The following is a 9,606-nucleotide window of genomic DNA, read 5'->3' as shown; positions in this document are numbered from 1 at the left end:
GGTTGAGACCAATTGATGCATCTTAGATGGCCGCTTGCTAGCATTTAAGACCCCAGACGCCACTCTCCAAAGTGGGATGCAGAATGTTTTCTTAATAGATTTTATTATGTCAATCGACTTAGATGTCCCCTAAACCATGGTCCTCAAACCCTCGCCCCTGCTACGCTGGCCTTCGAAGCATTCAGTTTATTCAGGAACCTTTTTTTGCTTTTGGTTTAGTCCAGTTGTCCTGACCTCGCCTGTAATGTGTGTTGTGTTGTCTTTCCTGTCACCTAAAGCAGTTCTTATCCACTATCTAATTAGTGAATACCCCTCTTTATCCTCACTCCCTACCCACTCTCGAAAACCACAAAAGAATATTTTCTTCTCTGTTTAAACTATTTCTCGAGTTCTTATAATAGCGGTCTTATACAATATTTGTCCTTTTGCAACTGACTAATTTCACTCAGCATAATGCCTTCCAGATTCCTCCATGTTATGAAATGTTTCACAGATTCATCATTGTTCTTTATCAATGCATAGTAATCCAGTGTGTGAATATACCATAATTTATTTATCCATTCATCTGTTGATGGGCACCTTGGTTGCTTCAGTCTTTTTGCTATTGTAAACAGTGATGCAATGAACACGTGTGTGCATATATCTGTTACTGTAAAGGTTCTTATTTCTCTAGGATGTATTCAAAGGAGTGGGATTGCTGGACCCACTAGTTCTATTTTTAGCTTTTTAAGGAAGGCCAAATTGATTTCCAAAGTGGTTGTACTATTTTACATCCCCACCAGCAGTGTAGAAGTGTTCCAATCTCTCCACAGCCTCTCCAACATTTATTGTTTTGTGTTTTTTAAATTAATGCCAGCCTTGTTGGAGTGAGATGGACTCTCATTGTAGTTTGATTTGCATTTCTGTAATGGCTAAAGATAGTGAGCATTTTCTCCTGTATCTGTTAGCTGCCCAAATGTCTTTTTTAGTGAAGTGTCCGTTCATATCTTTTGCTCATTTTTTAATTGGGTTATTTGTCTTTCTGTAGTTGAGTTTTTGCAGTATCATGTAGATTTTAGAGATCAGGCACTGATCGGAAATGTCTTAGCTAAAACTTTTTCCCAGTCTATAGGTAGCCTTTTTATTCTTCTGGTGAAGTCTTTGGGTGAGCATAGATGTTTGATTTTTAGGAGCTCCCAGTTATCTAGCTTTTCTTCTACATTGTTAGTAATGTTGTGTATACTGTTTATGCCATGTATTAGGGTTCCTAATATTGTCCCTATTTTTTCCTCCATGATCTTTATCATTTTAGATTTAATATTTAGGTCTTTGATCCATTTGGAGTTAGTTTTTGTGCATGGCGTGAGGTATGGGTCCTGTTTCATTTTTTTGCAAATGGATATCCAGTTATGCCAGCACCATTTGTTAAAAAGACTGTCTTTTCCCCAATTAACTGACGCTGGGTCTTTGTCAAATATCAGCTGCTCATATGTGGATGGATTTATATCTGGATTCTCAATTCTGTTCCGTTGGTCTATGTATCTGCTGTTGTACGAGTACCAGGCTGTTTTGACTGCTGCGGCTGTATAATAGGTTCTAAAATCAGGTAGAGTGAGGCCTCCCACTTTGTTCTTCTTTTTCAGTAATGCTTTATTTATCTGGGGCTTGTTTCCGTTCCATATGATTTTGGTGATTTGTTTCTCCATCTCATTAAAAAATGTCATTGGAATTTGGATCAGGATTTCATTAAATCTATAGATCGCTTTTGGTAGAATACACATTTTTATAATGTTAAGTCTTCCTATCCATGAGCAAGGTACCTTTTTCCACTTATGTAGGTCTCTTTTGGTTTCTTGCGGAAGTGTTTTGTAGTTTTCTTTGTATAAGGCTTTTACACCTCTGGTAAGATTTATTCCTAAATATTTTATCTTCTTGGGGCCTACTGTAAATGGTGTTGATTTGCTGATTTCCTCTTCAGTGTTCTTTTTGTTGGTGTAGAGGAATTCAACTGATTTTTGTATGTTTATCTCATACCCCGATACTCTGCTGGACTCTTCTATTAGTTTCTGTAGTTTTCTTGAGGTTTCCTTAGGGTTTCCTGTGTATAAGATCATGTCATCTGCAAATAGAGATACTTTGACGTCTTCCTTGCCAATCCGGATGCCCTTTATTTCTTTATCTAGCCTAATTGCTCTTGCTAGGACTTCCAGCACAATGTTGAATAAGAGTGGTGATAGAGGGCATACTTGCCTGGTTCCTGATCTCAAAGGGGAACGCTTTCAGGCTCTCTCCATTTATGATGATGTTGGCTGTTGGCTGTGTATAAATGCCCTTTACAATGTTGAGAAATTTTCCTTCTATTCCTATTTTGCTGAGAGTTTTTATCATGAATGGGTGATGAACTTTGTCAAACGCCTTTTCTGTATCAATTGATAAAACCATGTGATTCTTGTCTTTTGTTTTATTTATGTGATGGATTACATTCACTGTTTTTCTAATGTTGAACCACCCCTGCATACCTGGTATGAATCCCACTTGGTCATGGTGAATTATTTTTTTGATATGTTGTTGAATTCTATTGGCTAGAATTTTGTTGAAGATTTTTGCATTTAAGTTCATGAGGGATATGGGTCTGTAATTTTCTCTTTTTGTTGTGTCTTTACCTGGTTTTGGTATCAGAGATATGCTGGCTTCATAGAATGAGTTTGGTAGTATTCTGTCCTTTTCTATGCTCTGAAATACCTTTAGTAGTAGTGGTGTTAACTCTTCTCTGAAAGTTTGGTAGAACTCTGCAGTGAAGCCGTCTGGACCAGGGCTTTTTTTTGTTGGGAGTTTTCTGATTACCTTTTCAATCTCTTCCTTTATTATGGGTCTATTTAGTTGTTCTACCTCTGTTTGTGTTACTTTAGGTAGGTAGTGTGTTTCTAGGAATTCATCCATTTCTTCTAGGTTTTCAAATTTGTTAGACTACAGTGTTTCACAGTAATCTGATATGATTCTTTTAATTTCAGTTGGGTCTGTTGTAATATCACTCATCTCATTTCTTATTCAGGTTATTTGCTTCCTCATCTGTTTTTCTTTTGTCAGTTTGGCCAATGGTTTATCAATTTTGTTGATTCTTCCAAAGAACCAGCTTTTGGTCTTGTTAATTCTTTCAATTGTTTTTCTGCTTTCTATTTCATTTAGTTCTGCTCTAATTTTTATTATTTGTTTTCTTCTGGTGTCTGAGGTTTTCTTTTGTTGCTCTCTTTCTATTTATTCAAGTTGTAGGGAAAATTCTTTGATTTTGGCCCTTTCTTCTTTTTGTATGCGTGTATTTATGGATATAAATTGACCTCTGAGCACTGTTTTCACTGTGTCCCAAAGGTTCTGATAGGAAGTGTTTTCATTCTCTTTGGATTCTATGAATTTCTTTATTCCATCGTTTTTGAGCAGAGTATTGTTTAGTTTTCAAGTGTTTGATTTCTTCCCTGCTTATTCTGTTATTGGTTTCCACTTTTATGGCCTTATGGTCAGAGAAGATGCTTTGTAATGTTTCAATGTTTTAGATTCTGCTAAGGCTTGCTTTATAGCCTAATATGTGGTCTATTCTAGAGAATGTTCTATGTGCAGTAGAAAATAAGATATACTTGGCTGCTGTTGGGTGGAGTGTCCTGTATATGTCTATGAGGTCAAGTTGGGTTATTACGGCATTTACATCTTCTGTGTCTTTATTGAGCTTCTTTCTGGATATCCTGTCCTTCACTGAAAGTGGTGTGTTGAAGTCTCCTACTTTTATTTTGGAGTTTTCTATCTCATTTTCAATGCTGATAAAGTTTGTTTTATGTATCCTGCAGCTCTGCCATTAGGTACATAAATATTTAATATGGTTATACCTTCTTGGTATATTGTCCCTTTAATCATTATATAGTTTCCTTCCTTATCCTTTATGATGGATTTTACTTTGAAGCCTATCTTGTCAGAAATTAATATTGCAACTCCTGCTCTTTTTTGATTATTGTTTGCTTGATACGTTTTTTCCATCCTTTGAGGTTTAGTTTGTGTCTCTAAGTCTAAGGTGTGTCTCTTGAAGGCAGCATATAGACAGATCGTGTTTTTTAATCCATTCTGCCACTCTCTGTCTCTTTATTGGTGCATTTAGTCCGTTTACATTCAGCGTAATAATGGATAGGTATGAATTTAGTGCTATCATTTTGATGTCATTTTTTGGTGTTTTTGACAGTTTCTTTTTCCCATTGAACTTTATGTGCTGAGTAGATTATCTTTATACATTGTTCTCTCTTCATATTTGTTCGTTTTGTTTCTGCTGAGTCTGTATTTTTTTCCTGTATTTTATTTTGATGTGTAGGGTAGTTTGTCTCCTTTGTGGTTACCTTATTGTTTACCCCTATTTTTCTAAATTGAAGCCTAACTTTTATTTTTTTATATTGCCTTGTGTTTCTCTCCATATGGAAGATCTATGACTACATTTCTTAGTTCCTCTTTATTGTTTTAATGTTTTCTTTTTTTACATAATGGTATCTCTGTTTCCCTCTTTTGAGCATTTTTTTAAATCTTAATTTATTTTTGTGATTTCCCTGTCTGGGTTGACTTCTGATTGCTCTGTCCAGTGTTCTAGTCTTGGGTTCATACCTGATATTATTGATTTTCTAAGCAAAGAACTCCCTTTAGTATTTCTTGTAGTTTTGGTTTGGTTTTTACAAATTTCCTAAACTCCTGTTTATCTGGAAATGCCCTAATTTCACCTTCATATTTGAGAGACAGTTTTGCTGGATATAGGGTTCTTGGCTGGCAATTTTTTTCCTTCAGTTTTTTGTATAAGTCATCCCATTGCCTTCTTGCCTTCATGGTTTCTGCCAAGTAGTCTGAGCTTATTCTCATTGACTCTCCTTTTTAGGTGACTTTTTGTTTATCCCTAGCTGCTCTTAAAAGTCTCTCTTTATGTTTGGCTTTGGCAAGTTTGATTATATGTCTTGGTGACTTTCTTTTAATATCTACCTTATGTGGAGCTCAATGAGCATCTTGGATAGATATCTTCTCATCTTTCACCATATTAGGAATGTTTTCTGCCAACAAATCTTCAATAATTCTCTCTGTATTTTCTGTTATCCCTCCCTGTTGTGGTACTCCAATCACTCTTAGGTTATTTCTCTTGATAGAGTTCCACATGATTCTTAATGTTTCTTTGTTCCTTGAAAATTCTTTTATCTGATTTTCCTTTAAATATATTAGTGCCATGTGCTTTATCTTCAAGTTCAGAAATTCTGCCTTCCACTTGCTTAATTCTGCTCCTCTGACTTTCTGTTGAGTTGTCTACTCTGTAATTTTATTGTTAATCTTCTGAATTTCTGATTGCTGTCTGTCTATGGATTTTTCCAGCTCATTAAATTTTTCATTGTGTTCCCGAATAATCTTTTTAATTTCTTTAATTGCTTTATCTGTGTGTTCTTTGGCTTGTTCTGCATATTGCCTCAGTTCCTTCCTGATGTCTTGAAGGGTTCTGTATTCTGCCTCTGGTAATTCCATGAAGGCACTTTCATCTAGAATATCCCTGATTCCTTGATTTGAGAGCTTGTAGAGGCAATCATGGTCTGTTTCTTTATGTGACTTGATAATGACTGTGTCTCAGAGCCATCTATAAGTTATTGTATTAGTTTATTTTATGTTTGCTTACTGTGTCATAGTTTCTTGTTTTGTTTTGTTTTGGTATGAGTGATTTGAGTGAGCTAGCTTTATTTTCACCTTTGGAGATCTGACGTCCTGTTCCCAGGTGGCTAGAGCTGTTATCAAGTATATCAGTCCAGGGGTCCATTCACTTTTCTTGTATGAATTCAGCTCAGGTCCAGGCAGCTGATCATCAAGTGTGTGGTACAGGCTCTGTCCTACAGTCTTAGAGGTGCAGGGATAATCTGGTTTCAGCAGGGGGTCATGCTGAACCAGGCAGGAGGCTGAGAATCATCCCCCATGTGTCCCTAAGGAAAGCGTGTCCCTCTTCCCTACAGAGTACATGTAGGTGGGTTCTGCAGATGGACCATGGGCACCCAATGTTTTTGGTTGTAAGGGCTGGGAGGTACCAGTTATCCTTGGACCCCTGTTGCAGGTGGTTGGGTGACCTGAGTGGAGCCACCAGTCCTTAGTCCCCTGATGTTGGTAGGTGAGGGCCCTCTTTAATAGGCAAAGCAATGTCAAACATCAAACACCCACTTCTCCACTGCGCAGCTGAAATGGTTGGAGTCTGCTAGCAAGGCCCATGCAGAGGGGAAAGGTACTGAAGGTCCATGGACCATTTATGCCTGGACAAGAGCTACTTCTGTCCTGAGCTCCCTTGGTTAGTGGAGCTAGCAAATTATCTTTTCCCCCGGTTGCAAACTTATTCCTTCTCCAAGGCTGGGAGGATGGCTCTAGGTGCTCAACAGGGCCTATCTCAGGCCCATGGAAATCAGCCGTTAAAGCTGGCTTGGGAGCAGGGTGGGGGAACTTTAAAATATACGTAAGTACTTAGCTTTTGCCAAGAGTGCCGTTCTTCTCTGGTTTTGGAGGTGTGAGTAGGCTGTATGGCTGGCTGCTTCTCCCTGAGGTAACTGCAGCTGAATGCTAGTACCAGCCTGCCACCACCGCTCTCAGAAATGGAGCCTGAGGCCTCCCGTGAATCAGTTCTGGTAACTCGTCTCCGCTTCTGAGCTGTCTCTTCCTTTCCTTGCCCTTCGGTTCATTTTCTAAGCTTGCCTTTGATGTTCAGGGGTCTTAGTTTGTCATAAATATACTCGTTTCTTTTGGTCTTTGTTGTAAGAGGGCTCGCCAGAAGCATCTGTCTATTCCGCCATCTTGGCTCTGCCTCAAGAATTGTGATTACTTATTTTTATATCTGTGCCCACTTATTTAGTGCAAAGTTATTAAGGATAACTGCCAAGGTTTTGAACTTTGTATCCTCAGGTGCTAGCACAAAATCCAGCAGTGTAGGGTTCCCCCAAAATTCTACATCACTTGATTTAAGTAATGCTTAGAAATATTAAAAAAAAAAAATTTTTTTTTTTTTTAGAAATATACCTATCTTGATGTCCTTCCATTTCAGATCGGCACACAGAGAGTAATGGGAGGGTTGTCCTCCATAGAATAGTGCCTACTTGTTTCTGCTTTTTCAGATTGTTTAGCCCTGGTGTTAACTCTGACTTTTGAACACAGATGCATCTTTTCTATAAAAAGTAAAGTTCTGGTGCAAGACCTCTTCCTTGTCCATGTAGAATTTCTGTTTCGGACTTGCTAGTTGACTTTAGCTGATTTATGAGTCCTGACCTTGCCCAGTCTTCCCATTTCTAAAATATTCTAAGTCGAATCTCAAGTTATAAGACTACTATGTTTTTCCATATAACCCAGGGATAAAAAAAGAAGACCTGAATGAAGAAAGGGGGACAGATAGCAAAGGAGGAAATGGTTTACCTGGTCTTTAAAAGGGTCAGGGAATGACAATTTGTAAAATTAAACTGAGCTAATTAACAGGATGACAATCTGTAGACAAAAGAATTCTCAAACTTGGCAATTAGTTTCATTCACTACTGCAACTTCTTGCCCCTGGTAGTTTCAGAGAGTCTTCTATGATCAGCTACATAAAGGAGGTGCCCAGCACCGTGTCTACTCTTCATAGAGTTTTTCTGTTTATTTCTTTCCTTATATTTACCACTACTGGGCTTCTCTGCCTTCTCCAACTAAATGGAAGCACCATGAGAGCAGGGATATTTCTGTCTTATTCTCTACTGATTCCCAGTGTCTCTCACAATGCCTGGCATGTCAAAGTTACCCAGTACCTTCCTGAATGACTAAATGAAAAAGTATGGTCACTTTTTAAAAATTGGGCTAATTTCCACTGACTATTAGGTTTTTTTTTTTTTTATTAGGTAGTCTGGAAACCCTGGTGGCATAGTGGTTACGAGCTATGGCTGCTAACCGAAAGGTTGGCAGTTCGAATCCCCCAGACACTCCTTGGAAACTCTATGGGGCAGTTGTACTCTGTCCTATAGGGTAGTTATGAGTCGGAATTGACTTGAAGGCAATGGGTTTTGGATTAGGTAGTCTATCTGAAATTTTTAAATATTTGTAATTATTAAACACTGAAATGTTGACAATTTCCTGTTTCTATTTGATTAAAAATATTGAAGTTAAATACAAGCTTCTTTGTGATTGGAACTATTACATAAGAGCTCATTCAAAGAACATTTTAGGATGTAGCTTGTGTCTTGATAACAAATACCAACATTGCCATAGAAGAAAAGCTTTTTAATATAATTGTTATAAGGGCCATATTACAAGTTGCCGTCTAATGGATTTTGACTCTAAGAATATGTTAGTCATTTAAACTTGGATTCATCTGATGTGAACATGGAGGGCTAACAGTAGTTGCTAAAATATCTCGCAGTTGTTGTAGAATGGGTTATTTTACCAGTGGAGTCCCTGGGTGGTACGAAAATGCTTAACGTGTTTGGCTGCTAATTGAAAGATTGGAAGTCCGATCCACGCAGAGGTACCTCAAAAGAAAGGCCTGATTGTCTACTTCAGAAAGATCATCCATTGAAAACCCCTGGAAGCACAGTTCCACTGTGACACACATGGGTTGCCATGAGTCAGGATCTACTTGACAGCGACTGGTATTTTACTAGTGGGATATTAGGTTAGATCAGAATTAGATCACTAAAAACAAAACAAAACCCAAACCTGTTGCTGTCCAGTCGATTGGGACTCATAACAACTGTATAGGACAGTGTAGAGGGTTTCCAAGGAGCAGCTGATGGATTTGAACCGCCAAACTTTTGCTTAGCAGCTGTAGATCTTAACCACTGCTGCTACCAGGGCTCCGGAATTAGATCAGAGGTCTTTAAATTTACGTAAGTGTGTGTACACAGACACACACACACACACACGATGATCAGCCTGAGTAAGCATATTTCTATCAAACCTGGTTTGCTTTCCCAGCTCCCCTTCTAATTGCTCTTCTTTTACTTCGCAAAGCCCCGATTGCACAGCAGTTAAGAGCTAGGCTCCTAATCAAAAAGTTGGCATTTGAATGGAAACCCTATGGGGCGGTTTTACTGTCCTGTAGGGCTGCTATGAGTTGGAATCAACTGGATGTGGGTTTAGGATTTTTTTCTTTTTTTGGTTTTACTTTGGAAAAGAATGTCATGCTTCTCTTCCGTCTTTTATCATTGCTTTCTTTGTTAAACTGTCCTAATGTAGAAGCTGTACTCTAAACATTAAATCAAATAGCAATTATAAATGTTTGTACCAAGGAAGTAAAAAAATAGAACCTAAAAATAGTATCAAATCCATTTGCAAGTCATATGGTTTCTAATTATTTGCTTTCAACAGAATTGAGTCAAACAAAACCCATTGCCATAGAGTTGATTCAGAGTCATAGAGACCCTTATCAGACAGGGTAGAGCTGCCCCATAGGGTTTTCAAAGCTGTAATCTTTACCCAAGCAGACTGCCGCATCTTTCTCTTTCAGAGGTACTGGTGGGTTTGAACTGCTGAGCCGAGCACTTAACCACTGTGCCACCAGGGATCCTTCAACAAAACTGAAGGAATACCTAATTGATTTGTAGCTTGATGATAGACAAATAGAATTGATGGTGAACC

This window comes from Loxodonta africana, chromosome 5 (genome assembly GCF_030014295.1).
Source record: "Loxodonta africana isolate mLoxAfr1 chromosome 5, mLoxAfr1.hap2, whole genome shotgun sequence".
Classification (NCBI taxonomy): Eukaryota; Metazoa; Chordata; class Mammalia; order Proboscidea; family Elephantidae; genus Loxodonta; species Loxodonta africana.
Note: the sequence above shows the minus strand (reverse complement) of the source record.